This window comes from Pinus tabuliformis, chromosome 7 (assembly GCF_031772625.1).
Source record: "Pinus tabuliformis cultivar Carrire ecotype Pingquan chromosome 7, CPIR1, whole genome shotgun sequence".
Classification (NCBI taxonomy): domain Eukaryota; kingdom Viridiplantae; phylum Streptophyta; class Pinopsida; order Pinales; family Pinaceae; genus Pinus; species Pinus tabuliformis.
In genome coordinates, this window is record NC_142293.1 from 624,212,744 (window position 1) to 624,238,983 (window position 26,240).

Below are 26,240 nucleotides of genomic sequence, written 5' to 3' on the forward strand. Positions count from 1 at the left end.
CAGCAGACATGAATAAAACTATCCATGAGGGCCATCCTACCCTCCCATTAGTCACAATGCATCTACCTACCTTTCATACACTCTCAATGCACATCAAAATAGACTTTCCAAATTACTTACAAGTTTCCATAATTTTATAACTTTATGATAAAACTATATGTTATAAACATTCGCAAAGACATAACTGCTACTTAAAAAAAACAACATATTTAATGAAATTACATTTTCAATAGCTTTGGCTAGATGCTAGAAACATAACACCCATTATATAAGAATATTTAGAAAATTGAGGCCCCTTGGATATTGCCTAGAGACCATATGATAAAAATATCCATTATAAACATTCCTAAAAACATAACAAATGCTTAGAAAAAACAAAATATTTTACGAAATTACTACTTTCAATACCTTTGGCGCAGGTGCTAGAAAACCCATTATATAAAAACATCTAGAAAATTGAGGCACCTTAGATATTGCCGAGAGACCATGAACTCACTTCTTTGAGAAATCATAACATATACTCAAACAAGTATAGATTAGGGATTTGCATTAAGTAATCAATGAAAAACACAAGAATAAGGAACAATCATACTTATACTAGTATAAATATTTTAGTGTTTCTATATTTGATATTATTTCGAGTGCAAGGTCAATCCTCAAAATTGTTTTAGTCCTGACATAAATGCACATTGGTAGAGGCAGAAAATCATCATCCATAATATTGATCACCATAATTATATATATATATATATATATATATATATATATATATATATATATATATATATATATATATATATATATATATATATATATATATATATATATATATATATATATATATATATATATATATATGTATACACACATATACTTTCCACCCTTTAAGTGGATCCATATGGTTCTTAGCAAACCAAAAATAAAACAATCAAGCAGCCAAAAAATGTATTGGATTTTGGATATGCAAAGACAAATTGAAATTTGTTGAAACAAAACAAATGCATCCCAACATATATCATCTTCTTGTTAAACAATTATGTGCTTTTAGGACACTTTCCACTCATAATAATTCAAAATCATGCAAGCAAACAAGACAAACTCCAAGCCTATCACACCAAGAATAAACCTCCTTGGAGTTACCAAATCTTGTCCAAAACTATGGTTTTTATTTCAAGTCAATGTTATAAGATACAACCAAACTAATAAAACATACACAAAAATCCATCAAAAGTTGAAGTAAAACAACCAATTTAAAAACTATAGCATACACCACAAAAACTTTGCGATAAAAGAAAAAGAAGAGATGGAAATCAACATTGGCTCAAATAGAATCCATAGTCATATGAGCTCCAGCTGGCAAAAAAGAACAAAAATAGATATGCAAAACATCCTGATCTCGTTATGAATGCATAAGTAAGAACAATATTGACATGAAAATAACAAATCCACAAGATAAAATCACTACCTAACACTAAATATGGACTATGAACTCATTCATAGTTTTCTCCACTTCTTGCAAACACCCTTTTGCCTAACCAATGTCATACTTGGAGTGCTTATTTGAACATCACTTGACAACAACTGGTAATTTAATAGTAAAAGCAGTTATAATAACAATACCCTGTAAAACAAAAGAATCATGAAAAATATTACTATAAAAAATTTGAATATTTTGTGAATATAAACAAAGTTGATTGTCAACTTTACTTTTTATCTCTTAGATACAAAAAATCTACAATCTACATAAAAAAAAAAAAAAAAATATCTATCTATCTATAAAATTTAACATCTATATAGAAACCAACAATCATATAATATGTGAGATTTGTTGAGTGGACCTGAAATAATATATATTATGATATTTTTAGAGTATATATTATTATGAAAGTTCATGTCCACAAGCAAACATAAATTTATCCAGTGAATCCCACCAATAATAAAAAGCCATAGATTTTACAAATGAATCCAACATATACACATTATAAAATCCCCCAAACAAAGAATCTCATGTCATAAATTTATCTAATGAATCCAACAATTCTATATCATGAATTTACTAATTGAATCCATCATATACAGGCATGGCTCAAAGAAACAAACTTCTTAAACGAGAAATCAGGAGCCAACTTCCAGTAATAACAGATAAAAACTCACTCTGGAATATACCTGGGCATTGACCATATACTGTCTCCGCAGATAGAAGATTTTATCTTGGCCCCCTACGTACGAAACATTGAAGCTCGGATTCTTAAACATTATAGTCTCTATATTGAATCCTATAATTGGCATTGTTATCAAGTACTCCCCTTGTTTGAATTTGTAAAGAATTGTTGCCTTTCCCATTTACAAAATCCAGAAACATATTATAGTCTTACAAAGCCATTCAACACCATAATTATATAACATATAATACAGAGGAGTGTCCAAGCATGATTTAATTTCACATATAATTTTGGTGGGCAGTTACATCTTCTCAATATTTCAATATTTCAATATGATCAACAAAACCAAGGACATAATGTAGGATTTTTATCCAAATTTTATGCATTCAATGCCAAAACCTTCAATGAGAACAGAGTAGATCATGAAAGAACAAGAAATGCAAATGAAATCCACAAACAAACAACTATTAGGCATTAAAACAACTAGTGGTTTTCGATGGAATTACATAAGAATTTTCCCTAGCTTTCCTCAGTTGATTCTTCATGATCATAGTATTCATCATCCTATGCACTAGAATCCTGATAATGCATGTTTCTCTCTGCTTCAGTGAATTCCATCTCATCCATGCCTTCACTAGTGTACCAATGCAAGAAGACCTTCCTCCTATATATAGCGGTGAATTGTTTGGTCAATCTCCTAAACATCTCCTGAATAGATGTTGAGTTCCCAATGAATGTGGACGACATGGATAAGCCTTTTGGCGGGATACCACATGTAGTGGATTTCACATTGTTGGGGATCCACTCCAAAAAGTAGGAGGAATTCTTGTTCTGAACATTCATCATTTGTTCATCCACCTCTTTGGTTCTCACCTTTCCTATGAACATGGAAGATGTAGTCAGGTACTTGTCGTGACATGGATCTACAACATACATAATGTTATTGTAATCCCACATTAGTTGTGTCAGTTCCATAACAGTTAGGGATCTGTATTGTTGTGAACCACGTGAATTCAATGGGGCAAATCCCACCATAAAGAAGTGAAGACAGAGAAAGGGGATCAAATTCACTGCCAGTTTCCTTAGATGTGAGTTAAGATGACCATAAAACCTCAGGCAGCAGGTGACTCCACTCATTGTTGTAGATATTAGATGGTTTAAATCACTGAAGCTAGGAGTTATGAGCTTGAGAGTCCTCAAGCAGATGTCGTAAAGGGCCTCATTGTCCAGTACCATACACTCGTCTGCATTCTCCACTAGCTGATGCACAAAGAGCGTGGCATTGTAAGACTCCACCATTGTGTCAGACACCTTGGGAGAAGGGAAAACAGAGAAGGTAAGCATCATTCTATCAGGGTAATCCTCCCTGATCTTGGAGATCAAAAGGGTTCCCATCGTAGATCCAGTACCTCCTCCCAAAGAATGACACACTTGAAACCCTTGGAGATAATCATAGTTTTCTTCCTCCTTCCTGATGACATCCAACAAGGAATCAATGAGCTTGTCCCCTTCAGTATAATGGCCCTGGCCCAGTTATTTCCATCCCCAGATTGGCCAAAAGAAAAGTTATCAGGCCCGAAGTCCTAGCCATAAGGCCTAGTCCTCACAATGTGCATGGTCCCAGGCTCAAGATCTATGAGCACAACATGGGGCACAAATCTACCACAACTCGTCTCATTGTAGTAAACATTAACCCTTTCGAGTTTTAGATCAGAAGTTCCCTGGTATCTCCCAGTGGGATTGATCTCGTGTTCATCAGAGACAACTTCCCAAAACTTGTCATTGATCTGGTTCCCACATTGCCCGACCTGAATGTGCAGGATCTCATGTATCTTTTCAATTTAAAACTTGTAACATGGAAAGACAAAGCCCTAGAATAAAGCCTTAACTGAAAAACAAAGGATTCGAAGAAAACCAACACAAAAAGAAGAGACAGAACAGGGCAATGGGCAGTTACATCTACGAGCCAGAAAAGCTAATCTAGAACTATGAGATGGGTGTGCTCTAGGTGAGGCTATAAATTCTATGTCCTAATAGGTGGTATATAGGTCTCTTTGGTAATATAGATATGAAAAACACATCACCTCAAACTAGGGTTATACGCATTTAAATGTTTTCGGTTTTTAATATTTTTAAGTATATTTTTCTATTGGTTTTTTAAAAAAACTCAGTTAAAATTTACAACGATTATTGGAATTGCAAATAGAATTGGACATCAATGATAATTTCTTTAAAAAAAAAATGTTTAGACTCTTCTTGTGTAGATATATCTAACATATAATGTAAAAGTTTTTTTATGTGTGCATTTTGTGTATAATGCATATTTTTAGTTGAGCATGTCACATGGCTTTGGGAATGTTTAACATGTTTTTGGTTGGAGACATAGACTATGTGGGTATATGTTTGGTTAAGGAAGCTTCAGTGCCTCTATTACAACAATCTAAAACCCTTATATAATGTATATTCCTAGGAATTAAGGGGCTAGTTTTGTACACTTACGAAGGTTACCTATAGTGACCACAATAATTCTTCCACACACTTCTACTTGAATCTTGTCCAACATGAGCAAGACATCTCTACTGATAAGATTACTAAATTTATCGAATGGAGGCACGAGTTGAAGTTTGAAGAGAGAGCCTTAACAAAATGGGTAGTAGTATCATAATGGAATAGTGAGTGGTATGGCAAGTGAAAGATGAAGAAAAATCACAAAAATAGTGTCTACCAAATCTAGGGCAAATAGAGTAAAGGATATCACTCTAAAAAGGGTTGCTTGGTGAATAGTTATGGAGGAGAGGTTTGCAAATAACATGCCAAAATCAAACTTGATAATGTCAAAAATAGTTATGGTAGTGAGTCTTGAAGTGTCCTATTAGTACTACTCTTGAACAAGTTGGAGGACATGTTGCCCTACAATGATTTATTAATTACAATAACAACGTCATTGATAGTGAGGAAGTATTATAGATAGCATCGAGGTGGATTGACAATATCGTAGGATGGATAGGTTTTTCACTCTCTCCACCCAATTTGAATCCCCAATGAGACTCTAATCCATTGTGATAAATATAGAAGGGTATATGCCCCTCAAATATAGTTGCACTCCAATGTTCCTTGAGACACCTCAGCCCTTGCTAAGTCACAAGTTATTGGCATACATGGCTTCTGGGTTGTTGAATATACTCTTAGGTTATAGTGCATCCAGTTTGTTTAATCTCAAGCCTAGCCTAGGTCATTATAACAAGTTACTAATTCCCATGGTTCAAAAAAATGAATTAATATATGCAAATATATAACAATAAAAATAAAATTAGAAGGAGAATCCCCATAAATACTCCCATCCAAATGATAAATGCCACATTATAAAGCCTTCACAAAATATGCTTTATAAGAGATTCCTAAAACTATCCAAAAACATTAAATGCATGCAAAAATTAAGCCTCTCATATGATAGAATGATAACTCCAATCTTATGTTAAGATTGAAAAATTTAAATAAAATGTAGCCCAAGGGGAGACCTCCTTCATCCAAAAATTATCCACCATTATAATGGTGAGGGAGATCACCTTATAAAGTTAATCTCTTCTCTTATACAAAAAAATGTTATATTTTAACTAACTCCATGGCATGTCAAGAAAATATTATAGTGATAGAGTAATTAGATCCCTCTTAATTTTGTGGTGGACCACATTACAACATGTGGAAACTAGCCCTTCCTGAATATTAGCTCCCATCCAAAAATAGTAGTAATATGCACCAAACAATGCTCTTTAAAGGGATGCACCACCACAAATAGGCATCAAACCAAGTCAAATACATGTTTCCACATAGAATTCACCCTCTAAAACTATGCATTCATGCAACCACTCTACATCTGTGAATTCCGAGGTAATCAACATGATAGATTTTTTTTATCAAGAAAATTGATAAACTTGTTACTGGTCACCGACGAGACATGGGAACAAGTCAATTGAATTTCCATTATACTCCTAAGCCTAGCGCAAATTCCCACAAGCCTTGCTAGATATGTAAACCAAGTTTTGAACCTGATTGGGCCCCTATATTGGTTGGAAAATGCCTTCTAGTGCAGGATATACATCCACCATTTTTCCTGTCCTGATGGGCTAACTACATAGATAAATGTGAAAGATGCCAAGTAAATATAGCACTCCATGAGAATATAAATGCTAGAAATACTAAAATATAAAGTGGTTCATCTCCTCAAAGCATATCCAAGGAGATGAGGGTGAATTAGGGTTTTTACCATGCCAAAACTCCATGAAATTGTTTGTGCATGTGTGTGCAAGAATATTAAAAAATGTTTCCATGAGTGTGCCCTCCTAGAATATATAAAAATAGAAAGAATATACCGTTTGCAAGTTCACCCTACAAGAATAATATTCCAAAAATAGGAATAAGACTAAGTACAAGAGCATGTTAAGTCACATGTGGCACTTGAGGCCCTCCTCAAGTATTCCAATAGCAACCTCCACAACCACCCCAAACTAAATAATAATAATAATAATAATAATAATAATAATAATAATAATAATAATCTAACTTTAAGGTCACATCCAAACCAAAAACCAAATTAGTGTATGAGACCCCATTATTCATGGCACAAGGGACTCACCTATGCATAGTGGTTTGATTGATAATATCTATGAAGGTGCAGTCTCAGGGTGGAGGCCAGAGTGGTTGAGAGAACAATTTGATCTCTCATTCACCTAGGTTCAATTCCAAGGGACATGTTTAGTCTACTGTGATAATGCTCAAAGAGGAGGTTCCCCCACCCACATGACATCTCAACTGTTGTTAAGTAATAGGTTATTGGCATATATGGCTTACACATTGTTGGATATACTCTTGGTGATATAGTGGTAGGCAGAAGATTTGATCTTGGGCCTCGCCCATATTACTCCAACATGTTATTGAATCACCATAGTTAAATTATAAAAATTAAAATCTATGAAGGTGTACATACTCTACCAACTATAAATTACAACAAGGAGCATATTTTGAGACTCATGCCAAAAAGTTATATGGGCCCAACGAGTTATTTGGTTAACAAGTAAATATCGGTTAAAACATATGTGACCCTTGTCGAAGTGCACAATATGATAACTAATCAAATCATCTATATCTCTAGATCTAACACGAGAGAAAAAGGTATCTGGGTCTCTAAGATTCTTGATTAAAGAGTGTTGAAGTAGACATCTAGATATGTAGATTCTAGATTTTACCATTTGGTTTCAAAATTTGTGCGAGGGGAAAAGGAGATTTCGGGCTTTTATATTTATTAAGAAAATTAGAAATTACAAAGGAAATTTTACAATTAAGTCCGGAATGCTATTGTGGAGATAAAAAACAAAGAAGTCATCCATGAAGAGGAGAGATTAGAGGAGAAATTATTCAAAGAACCGACGTAGGAATAAAATTACCTTTGTAGGCATGAATTTAGGGAGTGCCAGGGAAACACAAGGGAGCACTAGGTCAAAATAATGCATGAAAATGAACATTTAAGAGTGTCAGGAAATGTCAGTGAGTTCCATGTGTGCTAAGGAGGGAGTGACAACGTATGCTAGGTAGTGTTAAGGCATGCTAGAGGCTAGGCAACATGCCAAGATGTGTCACGTGCTAGGGTGTGTCAATGCACGCAAGGTATTATGGAGTGCCAAAGAAAAATAAGAGGGCACTAGTTTCAAATGCATGGAAATGAATGAATAAGAGTGTGTGGCAAGGAGTGTTAGTGATTTCTAGGTGTGCTAAGGAGGGAGTGACAACATATGCTAGGTAGTGACAAGGAATTCTAGAGTACCAGGGAAAGATGCCAAGATGTGGTAAGTACCAGGGTGTGCCAATGCATGCTAGGGAGTGTTAGGGAGTACCATGGAAACACAAGGGAGAACTAGTTCAAAATCCATGGGAATGAGCGGATAAGAGTGTGTGATAGGGATTGTTAGTGAGTTTCAAGTGTGCCGAGGAGGGAGTGACAATGTTATATGCTAGATAGTGGCAAGGCATGCTACAGTGCCATGGCATGTTAGGGAGTGGTAGGGTGTGCTAGGGAGTGCTAAAGCATGCCAAGGAATGCAGGGGATGCTAACACGTGCCACATAGTTCCAATGGATTGTTAGATGTGCCAGGTGTTATGGTATGTCAAGATGTAAACTATGTTGCTTAGTTGTTTTATGGCCATGGTTGGATGTGAGCCTTGACTTGGTAACTAGTTAAGTGGCATTAGTTGAGATTGGACATGAGTAGCCTATGATGAGTCATAGGAAGTTCTTAGGTGAAAAACACATATTCTAGTTGTAGTATCTATAACTTGTTCAAGCTATTGTAGTTGAGGGAAGACTTGGTTGGGTTCGCAAGTCCCAAAAAAAGTAAGGTTAGTTTTGAGGGTGTGATAGATAATGAGTGCCAGGGCATGAAAAGGAATGAAAAGGCATGTTTACATATGCTAGAAAATTTCAATGCATGTTGAGGAGTGTTATGGAGTGTCAGGGCATCACAAGGGATAACTAGGTCAAAATTCATGGAAATGAATGAATAAGAGTGTGTGGCAATGAGTGTTAGTGAATTCTAGGTTCCCCAAGGATGAAATATGTTAGGAGAAGTTTAGAATGAGAATTGTAGGAGGAAATATTGTGGTTGCGATAAAGGGTTGGACAAAGGAATTTCAAACAAAGAGAGACTTTGGGTTGAGCACAACATTGTTTTGCCAATGACTTGGTTGGGTTCCCAATCTGCAACACAAGTAAGGCTATCTATGAGGGCTTGACAACGATAGAGTGCCAAGGTGTGCCATGGAATGCTAGGAAGTACTAACACATGCTAGGAAGTTCCCAGGCATGTTGGGCATGCCAAGATGTGTTAGGTTCCAGGGTGTGGCACCAACACATGTTATGGAGTGGTAGGGCTAAGTGTCAGGGAAACACAATGGAGCATTGTTTTTCAAATGCATGGAAATGGATGAATATGAGTATGTGATAGGGAGTGTCAATGAGTTCTAAGTGTGATAAGGAGGAAGTGACAAGGTATGCTAGGAAGTGGCAAGGTATGCTAGGCATTTTCAAGGCATGCTAGAGTGCTAGGGAATCATGCCAAGATGTGCCAAGTGACAAGGTGTGCCAATGCATGCTAAGGAGTGTTAGTGAGTGTTAGGGAAACACAATGGAGAACTAGGTCAAAATGCATGGGAAATGAATGAATAAGAGTGTGTGTGAGTGAGTGTCAGTGAATTTCGGGTGTGCTAAGGAGGGAGTGACATGGTATGTGAAGCAGTGCTAAGGCATGCTAGACTGCCAGGGTAGCATGCGTCCAAGATGTTCCAAGTTCAAGGGTGCACCAATGCGTGCTAGGAAGTGTTAGGGAGTATCATGGAAACACAAACACCAAGTCAAATTAATTCATGGAAATGAATGATGAGAGTTTGAGACAAGAAGTGTCAGTGAATTCCAGGTGTAAAAGGAGGGAGTGATAAGGTATGCTAGGCAGTGCCAAGGCATGTTGGAGGCCAGGGAAACAAGTTAATATGTGTCCGATGCCATGATGTGCCAATGTATGCCAGGGAGTGTTAGGGAGTGCCAAGGAAACACAAGGGAGCACTAGTTTAAAATGCATGGAAATGAATGAATAAGAGCTTGTGACAGGGAGTTTTAGTGAGTTCTAGTTGTGCTAAGGAGGGAGTGAAAAGGTATGCTAGGTATTTCCAAGGAATTCTAAAGTGCCGGGGCGGGATGCTAAGATTTTTCAGGTATCAGGGTGTGTGCCAGGGAGTGTTAGGGACTGCCATGGAAACATAAGGGAGAGCTAGTTAAAAATTCTTGGAAATGAACAATAATAATGTGCGATAGGGAGTGTGAGTGAGTTTCAAGTGTGCTAAGGATGGAGTGACAAGACTATATGCCAGGAAGTTCCAAGGCATGCTAAAGTGCCACGGCATGTCAGGGAGTGGTAGGGAGTGCTAGGGAGTGCTAAATCATGCAACAGAATGTAGGGGGTGTTAACATGTGCCACATAGTGCCAAGGGATTATTAGATGTGCAAGGTGTTATGGCATGTCAAGATGTAAACTATGTTGCCTAGTTTTTTTATGGCCACGGTTGGACATTAGCCTTGACTTGGTAACTTGTAACTTGTTAAGTGGGATAAGTTGAAATTGGACATGAGTAACCTAAGATGAGTTATAGTCAGTTCTTATGGAATAAGACATAGTTTAGTTGTAGTAATTGTAACTTGGTCAAGTTGTTGTAGTTGAGGAAGGACTTAGTTGGCTTCCCAAGTCCCAAGAAAAGTAAGGGTAGTTGTGAGGGAATGCTAACACATGTCAGACATTATGAATGCATACTAAGGAGTGTTAGTAAGTTTTAGGGCATCACAAGGGAGAACCAGGTCAAAATGCATGGAAATGAATGAATAAGAGTGTGTGCTAAGGAGTGTCAACAAATTCTAGGTGTCCCAAGGACGAAGTTTGCTAGGAGATGTTCATAATAGGACTTGCAGGAGGCAAGCCTATGGTTGTGATAATGGGCTAGACAAAGAAGTTTCAAACAAAAGAGGATGTTGGTTTGGGCACAAAATTGTTTTTCCAATGCCTTATTTGGGTTCCCAAGCCGCAAAAATAGTAAGGCTATATATGATGACATGACAACTACAGAGTGCTAAGGTGTGCTATGTAATGCCAGGAAGTACTAACACATGATAGATAGTTCTAAGGAATGTTAGGCATGCCAAGACATGCCAATTTCTAAGGCCTGCCAAGATGTGCCAAGTGTCAAGGTGTGGCGTGAACACATGCTAAGAAGTATTAGGGCTAGGTGTTAGGGAAACACAAAGGAGCATTAGTTTCACATTGATGGAAATGAAGTGTCAATGAGTTCCACATGTGCTAAGGAGGGAGTGAAAATATATGTTAGACATTTACAAGGCATGTTAGAGTTCTAGGGAAGCATACTAATATGTCCCAAGTGCGAAGGTGTGCGAATGTGTGTTGAGTGTTAGGGAGTGCCAGGGAAACGCAAGGGAGAACTAGGTTAAAATGTATGGAAATGAATGAATAATAGTGTGACAGGGAGTGTCATCAAGTTCCATGTGTGCTAAGGAGGGAGTGGCATGGTATGTTAGGCAATGCTAAGTCATGCTACCATGCTAGAGTGACATTTAGCCAAGATGCGTCAGGTGCCAGGGTGTGCCAACACATGCTAGGAAGTGTTAGGGAGTGTTAGGGAAACACAAGGGAACACAAGGTGAAAATAATGCATGCAAATGAGAGATTAAGATTTTGTGATAGGAAGTGTCAATGAGTTCCAAGTGTGCTATGGAGGAAGGGACAAGGTATACTAGGCAGTGATAAGGAATGCTAGAGGCCACAGAAACACGCTGAGATGTTCCAGGTGCTAGGGTATGCCAATGCATGTTTGGGAATGTTATGGAGTGCAAGGGAAACACAAGGGAGCAATAGTTTCAAATGCATGTAAATGAATGAATAAGAGTGTGTGACAGGGAGTGTTAGTGAGTTTTAGGTGTGCTAAGGAGGGAGTGACAAGGTATGCTAGGTAGTGCTAAGGAACGAAAGAGTGTCAGGGTGACATGCCAATATGTGCCAAGTGGTAGGGTGTGCCAATGTGTGCCAGGGATTTTTAGGGAGTGCTATAGAAACACAAGGGAGAACTAGCTCAAAATTCATGGAAATGAATTGATAAGAGTGTGTGATAGGGAGTGTTAGCGAGTTCCAAGTGTGTTGAGGGAGTGACAAAGTTATATGCTAGGCAGTGCCAAGGAATGCTAGAGTGCCATTGCGTGTCAGGGAGTGGTAGGGTGTGATAGGGAGTGCCAAAACATGCCAAGGAATGTATAGGATGCTAACACGTGCAACATAGTGCCAAGGGATTGTTAGATGTTCCAGGTGTTATGGCATGTCAAGATGTAAACTATGTTTCTTAGTTGTTTTATGGCCACAATTAGACGTGAGCCTTGACTTGATAAGTTGTTAAGTGGGATGAGTTAAGATTGGACATGAGTAGCCTAAGATTAGCTATAAAACATTCTTAGGTGAATAAGGCATAGTGTTGTAGTAACTGTAACTTGGTCAAGTTTTTGTAGGTAAGGTAGAACTTGTTTGGGTTCCCAGCTCTAAAAAATATAAGAGTAGTTTAGAGGGAATGATAGCTAAGGAGTGTCAAGGTGTGCCAAGGAATTAAAAAGCATGCTAACAGATGCAAAATAGTGTCAATGCATGTTGAGGAGTGTTGGGGAGTTTCAAAGCATCATAAGGGAGAATTAGGTCACATTGCATGGAAATGAACGAATAAGAGTGTTTGCTAGGGAGTGTTAGTGAATTCCAAGTGTCCCAAGGATAAATTGTGTTAGGAAAATTTCTGAATAGGAATTGCAAGATGTAATACTACAATTATGATAAGGGAATGGAAAAATTAGTTTCAGATAAAGGGATACTTTCAGCTAGGCACAACACTATTTTTTCAATGACTTGGTTGGGTTCCCAACTCACAAAAAAAGTAAGGCTATCTATGAGGGCATGACAAATAGGGAGTACCAAGGTGTACAAGGAATGCCAGGAAGTGCTAACACATGCTAGAAAGTTCCAAGGAATGTTAGGCATGACATTACATGTCAAGTGCTAAGGCATGCCAATATGTGCTATGTGTTAGGGTGTGGCAGCAATGCATGTTAGGGAGTGCAAGGGAAACACAAGGAAGGACTAGTTTCAATTGCATGGAAATGAATGAATAAGAGTGTGTGATAGGGAGTGATGGTAGGTTCTAGGTGTGCTAAGGAGGGAGTGACAAGGTATGCTAGGCAGTACCTCAGGGGTCAAGCTCGGGGGAATGAGTGGCCTCTTGCAAGGGGTGGGGGGGTTGTGATCAAGGGAGGAGGTGTTAATGAGATCGGTGGGGGGACTATGGGAGAAGAAAAAGGAATGGAGACAAGTCTATCAGGTGGAGGAGAGATTTCCAGAGAACTAGAAGGAAGAAATTCTTCAAAACCGACAGGCGTGACAAAGAGAGCCAGAGGTGAGGAGGGGGAATAAAGACCATGGGTAGAAAGGGCAGTGAGGTTTGTCAACAATAGCAAAAGATTGTCACAAAGATAGGGACCTCTAATGGAAATCAGTAACCCATGAGGAGTAGTACACAGGGAAGATAACCCCAAGGATAAAACGTTAGTTGTCGACCCATAAGTGAGTGGATCATCAAGATCAGACAAGATGGGGAGGGACAAAGGTGGAGATCAGAAACCCTCCAAGGAATGCAAAACCCAGCTAACAAAAGTCTAGAAAATCAGTGATGCTAATGTGAGGACTCAAATCTCTAGTTGTACCCATTTTGATGCTTTGAATATAAGCCCACCAATGAAAATCGTCCATGAGTGAATCTCCAAAAGGAGGCAAGACCTCGTTAAGAAATCGAGCCAAAAAACCCCATTCCATGCTTCCTTCAAGCCCCAATCTACCAAGTGGAGCCACAAAACCTTGTGTTATACTTCCTTCAAGCCTGATTTGCAAAGTGAAGCCACAAAACCCTATGCCATGCTTCCTTCAACCCCTGATCTACCAACTGGAATTGCAAAAAATGTTGTCCTTTAGCACTGGGTCCTCCCAATAATTAGCCATATTTATCTCTTCCATGATAGCAACCCAAACCCAAGGAAAACACAATTAAAAAACTAGAAACGAGTTGTAGCCAAAGGGAAAATACCATTAATGGAAAACTGTAAAAAGAGGGAACATGCTACTAGTTGCAACCAAAGGGGGGTAAGTCAAACCACGAGATTATAGAGCACTTGGAGGGATGTGCAACCTCAATGTGGTAGTCATATTGGTGTGCATAGAGGAAAAGGTGAACTACTTGTGCAAGTTGAGAGGCTGCAACTTTCTCTATCGAGCCATGACTCTCACAAATTCCAATATTTGACAGAGTATAAAATTGTTTCATGACTTCCATCGAGGTACCTTGAAAAAAAAAGGAAAGAAAAAGAAGTACTTGAAGGAATAATTGAAGAGAAAGAAAATGTTTTATATTTATTTTCTAAATAGAAGAAGACCAAAGGAAACAGTTTGAAGCCATCGTTGCAGAGAAAGAAAGTACTTGCACTACAACTACAAAAACTATCAAAGAATACACAGAAAACTTTTTTCCCTCAAGAAAAATCTCAAGGAGAAGGAATTATATTTTAAGTTGTTTTTCAAAGGTAAGGAAGACAAAATGAAACATAAGTATCTCTTCCAGGAAGAGGTGCAAAAGTTGAAGATGGTTGTCAAGAGCATGAAAATGTACACACAAGTAATTGAAAAGAAAAATAAAATAGAGGTTGTTGAGTCTGTTAAAATATGCATGGATGCATCACTAGAGTTGGAACACATGGTGATGAAGAAAATGCAAGAGAATACGTCAAGGTGATAAATGAAATCTGAAAAAAGGGTATAGTCAAAATTGACATGGCCTTCAAAGTTTATCGATGTTCAAAACACCCAATAAAACTAATGTAGGAGAAAATGCTACAACAATTGGACAAACAAAAATTCTGCGACATCATTTATTATAAGGTGTTGAGTATTATGAGTATCAGTTGAAGGCATAGGTTCATCTTTAGATTTGAGATCTCTTTTGCTAGTTTATCTAGTGCATAAATATTGCACTCTTGCTAAACATTTATACAAATCTTTGTTTGATTATAGTTGCAATAGATATTTCCCTTTCCATCTTCTTCAGTATGGTTGGATGTGAGCCTTGTCTTCGTAACTTGTTAAGTTGTATGAGTTGAGATTCAACATGAGTAGCCTAAGATGAGTTATAGGAGTTTCTCAAGTGAAAAAGGCATAGTTTAGTTGTAGTAATTGTAAATTTTTCAAGATGTTGTAGTCGAGGAAGGATGTGGTTGGGTTCCCATGTTGCAAAAAAGTAAGGGTAGTTGTGAGGGTGTGATAGCTAAGGAGTGCCAGGGCATGTAAATGAATGAAAAGGCATGCTAACACATGCCATATAGTGTGAATGCATGTCGAGGAGTATTAGGGCATCACAAGGGAGATATAGGTCAAAATGCATGGAAATTAACGAATAAGAGTGTGTTCCAGGGAGTGTCAGTGAATTTCAGGTGTCCCAAGGACGAAATGTGTTAGGAGAGTTTTAGAATGGGACTTGTAGGAGGCAAGCCTACAATTGTGATAAGGGGATAGACAAAGTAGTTTTAGACAAAGGGTGACTTTGGGCTAGGCACAACATTATTTTTTCAGCGACTTGGTTGGTTTCCCAAGTCACAAAAAAAGTAAGGCTATCTACAAGGGCATAACAACTAGGGAGTGCCAACATGTGCTAGGGAATAGAAAGAAGTGCTAACACATGCTAGACAATTCCAAGGCATGTTAGGCATGCCAAGACATGCTAAGTGCTAAGGCATGTCAAGATGTTCTAGGTGTTAGGGTGTGTTTTCAGTGCATTCTAAGGAGTGTTAGGGAGTTCCAAGAAACACAAGGGAGCACTAGCTTCAATTGCATGGAAATGAATGAATAAGAGTGTGTAATGGGGAGTGTTAGTGAGTTATAAGTGTGCTAAGGAGGGAGTGATAAGGTATGTTAAGCAACGCCAATGCATGCTAGAGTGTTAAGGAAGCACAACAAGATGTACCAAATGACAAGGTGTGCCAATGTGTGTTAAGGAGTGTTAGTGAGTGCTAGGGAAACATAAGGGAGCACTAAGTCAAAAAGCATGGAAATGGATGAATAAGAATGTGTGACAGGGAGTTTTAGTGAGTTTCAGGTGTGTTAAGGAGGGAGAGACATGGTATGTTAGGCAGTGTTAGGGCATGCTAGAGTTCAAGGGTAGCATGTGTCAAAGATGTGTCAGGTTCCAGGGTGCGCCAATGCATGCTAGGAAGTGTTACAAAGTGCCAGGGAAACACAAGGGAGCACTAGGTCAAAATAATGCATGGAAATGAATGAATAATATTTTGTGACAAGAAGTGTCAGTGAGTTCTAGGTGTTCTAAGGAGGGAGTGACAACATATTCTAGGAAGTGGTAAGGCATGCTAAAGTCTATGGAAACATGCCAAGATGTGCTAGGTGCTAGGGTGTGCCAATGCATGTTAGGGAGTTTTAGGGAGTGTTGCAAAAGCACAAGGGAGCACTAGTTTCAAATGCATGGAAATGAATGAATTAGAGTGTGTGATAGGGAGTCTCCGTGAATTGTAGTTGTGTTAAGGAGGGAGTAACAAGGTATGTTAGGTAGTTCCAGGTAATATTATAGTGCCAAGGAGACATGCCAAGATTTGCCAGGTATCAGGGTGTGTAATGTGTGCCAGGGAGTGTTAGGGAGTGCCATGGAAACACAAGGGAGAACTATTTCAAACTAAATAGAAATAAAGGTTGAATGAGAGTGTGTGATAGGGAGTATTAGTGAGTTTCAGGTGTGTTAAGGAGGGAGTGACAAGGTTATATGCTAGGAAGTGCCAAGGCATGCTAGAGTGTCAGGGCATGTTAGGGAGTGGTAGGGTGTGCTAGGAAGTGCCAAAGCATGCAAAGGAATGCAGGGGGCATTAATAAGTGGAACTAATAGTCTAGGTGTGAATTAGAGGATAAAAGGGAAAAAAAAGGATGGGAAAGGGTTGGTGATTACTAGCTATTGATGAACCAAGAGAGACAAGAATAAATGCAGCCTTACTGAGTTGCAGAAGGTAGGTACACCCTTGTTGTATTGGTCTCTGATTTGTGGGTTGATTCATTCTTGTTGTTGACGATTGGGCTTCAAGCCTTCTATACTTATTTATGTATTTATTTCTGTGTAGCATAATGAAAGAGATAGTTTGCACTTGTGATCTATTGTTGAGTTCTATACTGGTTCTTTAAATTTTTAAATATTTGTCTATATGATGTATGATCTCCTAAGGTAATGTGAGTATAATAGTATGATTGGATTATAGTAGGTGATGGATTGTTATGAGTTAAGATCAGTTGTGGGTTAAGGTTCCCAAGATGTGCATGTGCCAGGTGCCAGGGTGTGGTGTGAATGCATGCTAGGAAGTGTTAGGGCCAAGTGCCAAGGAAACACAAGGGAACACTAGCTTCAAATATATGGAAATGAATTGTTAGTGAGCTTCAGGTGTGCTAAGGAGGGAGTCACAAGGTATGTTATGCAATGCCAAGGCATGCTAGAGTGCTAGGGGATCATACCAAGATGTGCCAAGCACCAAGGTATGCCAATGCGTGCTAAGGAGTGTTCGAGAGGGCCAGGGAAACATAAGGGAGAACTAGTTCAAAATGCATGGAAAGGAATGAATAAGAGTGTGTGACAGGGAGTATCAGCAAGTTACAAGTGTGCTAAGGAGAGAGTGACATGGTATGCTAGGTTTCACTAAGTCATGCTACATTTCTAGGGCGAAATGCAGCCAAGATGTGCCAGGTGCCAGGGTGTGTCAACATATGCTAGGAAGTGTTAGGGAGTTCCAAGGAAACACAAGGGAGAACTAGGTAAATTTAATGCATGCAAATGAACAAATAAGAGTTTGTGACAGGAAGTGTCAGTGAGATATAGGTGTACTGAAGGAGTAACAAGGTATGGTAGGAAGTGCTAAGGCATGCTAGAGGCGGTGAAACATGCTAATATGTGTCAGGTGCTAGGGTGTGCCAATGCATTCGAGGGAGAGTTATGGAGTGCCAAGGAAACAAAAGGGATCACTAGTTTCAAATACATGGAAATGAATGAATAAGAGTGTATGACAAGGAGTGTTAGTGAGTTCTAGGTGTGGTAAGGAGGGAGTGACAAGATATGTGCGGTAGGAAGGGAAACATGACAGGATGTGCCAGGTTCCAGGGTGTGTGAATGTGTTCCAGTGAATGTTAGGGAGTTCCACAGAAACAAAAGGGAGAACTAGCTCAAAATGAATGGAAATGAAGAGATAAGAGTGTATGATAGGGAGTGTCAACGAGTTCCAAGTTTTCTAAGGGGGGAGTGACAAGGATATATGCTAGGCAATGCCAAGGCATCCTAGAGTGCTAGGGCATGTTAGGGAGTGCTAGGGTGTTCTAGGGAGTGAAAAGCATGCCAAAAAATGCAAGGGATTCTAACATACATCACATAGGGCAAAGTGATTCTTAGATGTGGTAGGTGTTATGGAATGTCAAGATGTAAACTATGTTGCTTAGTTGTTTTATGGCCATGGTTGGACATGAGCCTTGACTAGGTAAGTTGTTAAGTGGGATGAGTTGAGATTGGATGTGAGTAGCCTAATATGTGATATAGGAAGTTCTTAGGTGAAAAAGGCATTGTCTAATTGTAGTAACTATAACTTGGTTGAGTTGTTGTAGTCAAGGAAGGACTTGGTGGGGTTCCCAAGTCCCAAAATAAGTAAGGGTAGTTGTGAGGGCATGATAGCTAAGGAGTTCCAGGGAATGCTAAGGAATGAAAAAGTGTGCTAACACATGGTAAACAATGTAAATGGATGCTGAGGAGTGTTAGGGAGTGTCAGGGGAGCACAATGGAGAACTAGGTCAAAATGGTTGGAAATGAACAAATAAGAGTGTGTTCCAAGGAGTGTCAGTGAATTCCAACTATCCCAAGGATGAAGTGTTTTAGGAGAAGTTCAGAATAAGACTTGCAAGAGGCAAGCCTATGGTTTTGATAAGGCATGGACAAAGAAATTTCAAAGAAAGGGAGACTTTGGGTTGGGCACAATATTGTTTTTCTAATGAATTGGTTGGATTCCCAAGTTGCAAAAAAAGTAAGGCTATCTATGAGGGCATGACAACTAGGGAGTGCCAAGGTGTTCTAGGGAATTTAAGGTTCCCAAGTCATGGAAAAATGTAATGCTAGCTATGAGGGCATGACTGCCAAGGTGTGTTAGGGAATGCTAGGGCATGCTAACATGTGCTAGATAGTACGCAGGCATGTCAAACAAGCTAAGATGTGTAAAGAGCTAAGGCCAAGATGTGAAATGGCGTGACAATGCATGCCAGGGGATGTTAAGGCAAAAAAAGGTAGTAAAAAGTTAAAATACTAGGAAATGAACACATAATGGGGTTAATAAGTCATCAATTACCTTTTCCAAGAGGGGCATGTTAAGCACACGAACACTAGGTTCCAATAGGTGCCAAGTGCCAAGCATTAGTGCATTCTAAGTGCCAAATATTCCTCCATTTCTTCTCATCTACTTTCCAATAATTGATATCAAATAAATTTAATATTAAACCATGCCAAAGTATACCATGTCATCTCAAAACATTCCAAACATGCTAAGAATTATCGAGTGCCAACACGTGCCAAGTGCCAATGTGTGCCAGGGAGTGCGATGCATGATATGAAGTGGAAGAGCATGTCAAAGAGTGATAAGGTGTGATAGAGAGTGCCAATTAATGCTAAGGAGTGTTAGGGAGTACTAGGACAACAGAGGGGAGCACTACGTCAAAATGAATGAAAGTGAATGAATATGATGGTGTTTCAGGGAGTGTCAATGAGTGCTAGTTGTCATGCCAAGGAGGGAGTGACAAGGTATGCTAAGCACGAGTAAGGCATGCTAGGGAATATTAGGGCATGTCAAGAAGTGATAAAGTGTGCTAGGTAGTTCTGGGGTGTGCTAACATGTGCCAAATAGTGCCAAGCCATGCTAAGACATGCTAGGTGCTAAGACATGTTAGGATGTGTAGGGTGCCAGAGTATGCCAATATGTGTCAAGGCGTTTCAAGGCAAAAAAAGGAATAACTAAGCTAAAATTCAAGGAAATGAACACATAAGAGGGTTAATAATTCAAGACTTTATATTTTTTGAAAGGGGCATGCTAGGCACACTAATAATATTTTCCAATACATGCCAAGTGCCAATGTGTGCCAAGTGCTAATGTATGTCAATGCAATATTATGCCAAGGTGTTCTAGGGCATGCTAGGGACTACAGGGGCATGCCAACACATGTTAGGGGAGTGTTATGCTATGCTAGGGTATGCTAACATGTTCTTGGGTGTCCTACTGGTGGAAAGATGTTCTAGGTACAAAGATGTTCCAGATACAAAGATGTTCCAAGACATGTGAGGTGCCAAGGAATGTTAGTGTGTTCCAAAGCATATTAAGGTGTGACATGACTATTGAGGAGTGCTACGTATCTCTCATTAATAAAATTGACAAAGCTTGATTATGTATTAAATAATATAGTTCCTACACACACTAGTGGAACTTTATCTAAAGGGAATTATCTAGATAATAAACCTAATAGAGATGAATCATGTGTTGACTCATAGGAAAACTATATTCTTATGACTTGAGGGAAATGATATACACTAATTACTTCTTAACAAATTGACTGACTCTAACCACTATGGCCTTAGAAACATAATGAAAAGAACTCCATAACAATGGTCTTAAATCATTATCTTTTGACAAAAAATATAGTTACAAGTACATAGTGTGATAAAAAACTCATTGGAATGATTAATGATAATGATCATTTCTTGACCATCACCAAAAGTAAACAAAAATAGCATTGGTGAGGGTCAATAAAAGATTTTCACTAGAAGTGTCACCAAATAGAGAATTAGTGATGGGCCTTTAGCAACCCTCACCAAAAGTGTCACCAAAGAGAGAATTAGTGACGGGCCTTTAATGATTCTCACCAAAAGTGTCATTGAAAATGGCTTTGGTGAAAAACCTTAAATGACCATCACTATATACACTTACAACAACGATTTTTTAAGGATCATCACCATATGCGAAATTGGTGATGGACCTTAAACGTCCTTCATAGGCATGACCCTCACGAATGACATTTTTTCTTATAGTGCATGTCGAAAAGTTAGATCTGGTAGTCGTGCAAGCTATACAAAGGTTTCACCACTATATACTACTTTGCAAGACTATTATTATTTCTTATTACAAGCCCATGAGTTGCAAACTGTCACGTCAACTGCTTGGGGGAAAGTACTCAAAGTGGATAATGATCCTTCAATAATTTGATTTGGAGTTTGTTAAATCCACATATAAGAAATCCTAAATCTTTACAGAAATGATATGCGATCTTCCCTCTCTTGATTCAAAACTACCAACTCGTGGTCTTATTCCTGATGAAACATTGTTTCTAATAAATTCCTCTAATTATGGTATGGATATATAATCATTTATCTCCAGACCCATAATTTACAGCCAGAAACCACTCATTTAGATCAACATTATATTCGATATCAGGCTCACCACTATATAATAATAGGTAATGCTCTTTATCATCGTGGTGTTGACACAATTTTTTGATGTTTCCTCACACATGAGGAAGCCAAGAAAGCCCTAAATGGTTGCCATGATGGAGTGTGTGACAGACATATGTTTGGATATCCTACCACCCAGAAGATCCCACATGTCAGTTACTTTTGGCTCACCATGTTCCAATATTGTATCTTGCCAGTCCAAAAGTATCATGCATGCCATATTCATAATCGTAAAGCTCCACCCACTCTATTACATCCAGTAGTTGTTGTTGGACCATTTGCTAAATGGGGTATCAAATTTATGACATGTAACCCTCGCTCGGCTGGGGGGCATGGTTATATAATAATTGTAGTTGATTATTTCACTAAGTGGGTTGAGGAAATGCCTACATATGACAATAATGACAAAACTACTACACTCTTCTTATTTAACCACATTATTGTGATATTCGATGTACCACAAGCTATTGTCACAAACCATGGAAAAAATTATGTAATTACATGCTGTCTAAATTGGATGCCAAGTCGGGCTTATGTCATGACAAATTGACTCCCTACTACCCACAAGCCAACGACTAGGTAGAATCCATCAACAAAGTTTTGAAAATGATGCTTCAATGTATGGTAGGGATTCACAAATCGAATTGGCATACTATCATTTTTTAGACATTGTGAGCATATTGTACCTCTGTTCGTATTGCGAATAGATTCACACCTTTCAATACGGTGTATGGTCTGGAAGTTGTTCTTCCCATCAAATGTGAAATCACATCATTAAAACTAATCATCGAACTTCTTCCTGCTAGCTCTACAGAAGAAGAATGGTTTTTGCACATTGCACGTCTAAATGAGACTCGTTGTGATGCTGTGATGGCCAATGAGGCTCATAAAAAACGAATACAAGCACAATTTGATCAAAATGTCAAACCTTGTGTCTTATTGGAAGGTTATTTGGTCCTCTTGTATGACCAAGAGGCCAAAAAATTAGGAGCTAGGAAACTTGAACCCATGTCATTAGGTCCATACATAGTTAAACGTGTACTTGCAAAAGGGGCATATGAGATTTTAGATTTTTATGGACTTCCCTTGGCGCAACTTCGTAATGGATTGTAACTTAAAAAATACTATTCCTATAGTTTTTCTACATAGTCACTGTGTACATACACTATACATTTGCTGGTGTGTTTGTAGTGTGGTTTACTTGAAAGTTTTCTACCGCTTCTTCTTATCTTGGATTACATTTTATTTGCAGATGTCGAAGTTCCCTCAACCATATGTTGGTTATGCTGATAGTGCTAGTTGTAGTAGCTAGAACCTTTCCTTTGCAACATGGGAAATTTATGCTCCTATTGACAAGTTATTAAGTTTGCAAGGAATATGCATCGAAATCACAACTAAAAATTTTGTTGAGTGTAGCACAGTGATCAAACAATTGTATGATGCCATTTCATCTAGAATTTGTCATTTGGTCATCAGACTTGATTCACAACTCATGTTATTACATTTAAATAATGTTTATTCAATGAGGAGTCCAACTATGTTACATATGTTTTTGAGAGTTCACCTCTTAGAAAGACATTTTGATTACATTGAATATCAACATGTTCCAAGATGTCTAAATACATTGACAGATGAATTAGATAATTATGTTTTAGATAGAAATTTTCAACATTTATAAACATGCAATCATCATCATACATTGCATAGGATAGTGGAATAAGTATAAAACATTCATTGATTAGAAATTGTAAATAGTGTTTGAGTTTTACAAAAATTGTGTCTGAGACACATATGGCTCACAACCTATAATATCTAGTACATGCAAAAAACAAAATGTGGCTCAAAATCCACAGGTGACCAGTCACATTGATGATCACAATAATAAAAACCACATGGGAAACCTATCATAGTAGTCGACTAATCTGACATGGACCTCCTATTGTATATCTATGTAGATGGATAGGGATGTCATTAATCCTTTTATCTAGAATGTTGTGGTTCAGACCCTCTATGTGATGCTCGAACTCGGCCAATGTCTTTAATAGGTCCAAATCAACCATCTCTACCATCTCTGCCCCACCAGCTCCACCTTGTACAAAGTGTGGTTGTGCTTGTTGATTGAGTGGGGACATAACCACTGGTCGCATTGGTCCAATGTCTGCAGGAAAAATCGATAGTTAGTATCTTGCACATAAAAATATAAAAATAAAATTGTAAAACTTAAAAAACCAAAATTGATAAGTGTTTTTACTTGCATCATCTCATTGCTTTCCCTTAGGTAGGACAAGCTCCATATCACTTCTGAAACCCCCTCCAGTATAGGGATAATCCTCAATCATGACTAGTTATTTTCGCAACTATCTGAAGAAAGAAGGAGTAAATTGCATCGTATGTCCTTCCCCATGATGAGCCATCATATCTACCCTTTGTCTCATACGAGTGTCCCTTGGTGCAAGAAGCTCTCATGATATCCTCTGGGGTCACAATAATGATGTCCTCTCCAAATGAAATGAAACTACAATAGAGCCATACTCAAAGTTGTTCAACCACTTGGTTTTCTCCCTGTTCAACTGCTCCTTTACATTGGCCAAAATCCCTTTGCACCAATTGAAAACTGTAGGTGCCAAACACTCTAATGCATATGACATATACAATTTAGTAGCTAGATGAGGAGCAACACTACCAACCAAGCATGTGATGGTGAACAAAATTGTTTTGAGGGGAAGCTCACACACGTACTTTATTTCAACCTTTCCATCACTTCTAAGTTGAGAGTTATCACAGTAAGTAGAAACATAGTACTTTAATAACTCTCCACCTCTCTGATACCTAAACAAAGAAATATGGGAACCTCTTCATGAGAGTTTTGTCAAAAAATAGATGTCTTCAACATCTATGGTGACTATGTGTTCACCAATTCTGAAAAATTATCCTTGTACATCCCAAGCCCTCACCAAATGTTGTAGAAAGTCCATCTAGGCTCTCATGCTCAGGATCTAGAAATGCTTCAACCAACCACAGTTTCTTAATGCTCTAATTGTCATTGGATTTTTTGTTGCAATCAAATCATTAATTTCGTGTTCCCTTTTTCTCCAAGTTAACATCATTTTCACTCAAATAAACTCAAATTTTCAAAACCCTTTTGTGCTCATCACACTTACTGTTCATGGACAGTGCAATGCGATTCAAGTATCCTTTTAATGTAAGTGTGATAATTTGCACTTTTCTATATTATTTAAAAATTCCCATCACACCTCCTAATATAGGGAACTTGCGTTGAGTTGAGGACGGAATCTACTTCCTAACATTTTCAAAAGCTTAACAAAAAATGCATGGAATAGAAAATGGAAAATGGTAAAAATGTTAAGCACAAAGAGAACTCTTACCTGGAACTGATTGCTCTAAAATTCATTCACATAATTTGACACAATCATCCTAAAAACAAAAAGTGTTGATACTAGAATAACCTTTTTTTTGGGGTAAATTTTCAATATTTTTTAAAAATGGAAGTAAAAGGCTTTTTTTTTTGTGAAAAAAAAAATCCTTGAAAATGAAAGGTGTTGATGTGAGAGAAATGGTTTTTTTTTTTTGGCAAGGTAAATTTAAAACATTTTTTAATAATGACGTTAAAGAAAAAATATCAAAAATGAAAAGCATTGATACTAGAATAACCTTTTTTTTTGGGTAAATTTTCAACATTTTTTTAAAATGGAAGTAAAAGCCAATTTTTTTAATGCAAAAAAAGACCCTGAAAACAAAAAGTGTTGATGTGAGAAAAAAGTTTTTTTTTTTTTTTTTTCGAGGTAAATTTAAAACATTTTTTAATGACGTTAAAGAAAAATATTAAAAACGAAAAGTTTTGATACTATAATAACCTTTTTTTGGGGTAAATTTTCAATATTTAAAAAAAAATGGAAGTAAAAGCCAATTTTCTTTGTGCAAAAAAACACCCTAAAAACGAAAAATTTTGATGAGAGATTTTTATTTATTTATTTATTTTTTTCGCAGGGTAAATTTAAAACATTTTTTAATAATGACATTAAAGAAAAAATATTGTGGCTCTGAAAAACCTTAAAATTTTAATGATTTTCAGGAATGACATTAGTGATAAAATTTAAAGTCTTAAAATTCCAACGATTTTCAAGGATGACATTAAAGATAAAATATCATGTCGCTGAAAAGCCTTAAAATTCCAACAATTTTCAGGTATGACATTAAAGATAAAATATCACGTCTATGAAAAGCTTTAAAATTCCAACAATTTTCAGCCATGGTGTTAAAGAAAAGATACTTATAAAGATTTTCAACCATAGCATTAAAGATAAAATATCATCCCTTAGAAAAAGTTTCAAATTTTAGCATTTTTTCAACCATGAAATTAGAACCAAAGATCATGACTACAAAAAACCTTAAGTTTTCAACATATTTAAACCATGGCATTATGGAAAGATTTTATAACTAAAAAAAACCTTAAAAATGAACCCCTGAATAAAAGAGTCATTAGACCAAGAGTAATTTATATTTTAAATGCTAAAATTATAGCGCTTTTAGAATCTTAACCTAAGACAACTTGACACATTGTAACAAATTTAAAAATCAACCCTCAAATTGACACACATTGTAGGTGAACTCAACCCATAGTAATGAAAACTTAAACACTAACCATGAAATTGACACATTGTGGAGGCGAACTCTATCCATTATAATGAAAACTTTAAAATCAACTATCAAAATGACATATAATGGGTTTAGGTTGCTAGTCGATGATTGGCTCAAACTCTACATAATAACATAAAATAAAACAAAATAATAAATAAATATATAAACAAATGAAAATGAAAAATACAAAAAAAAAAAAAACAAAAATCAAAACATTGACA

At 37.4% G+C, this 26,240-nt stretch overlaps 1 pseudogene; it reads right to left on the reverse strand.

Annotated features, from left to right (window-relative positions):
* Positions 1–2,681: 2,681 nt before the first annotated feature.
* LOC149248988 (tubulin beta-3 chain-like) overlaps positions 2,682–26,240 on the reverse strand; it is a 52,040-nt pseudogene continuing 28,481 nt past the window's right edge.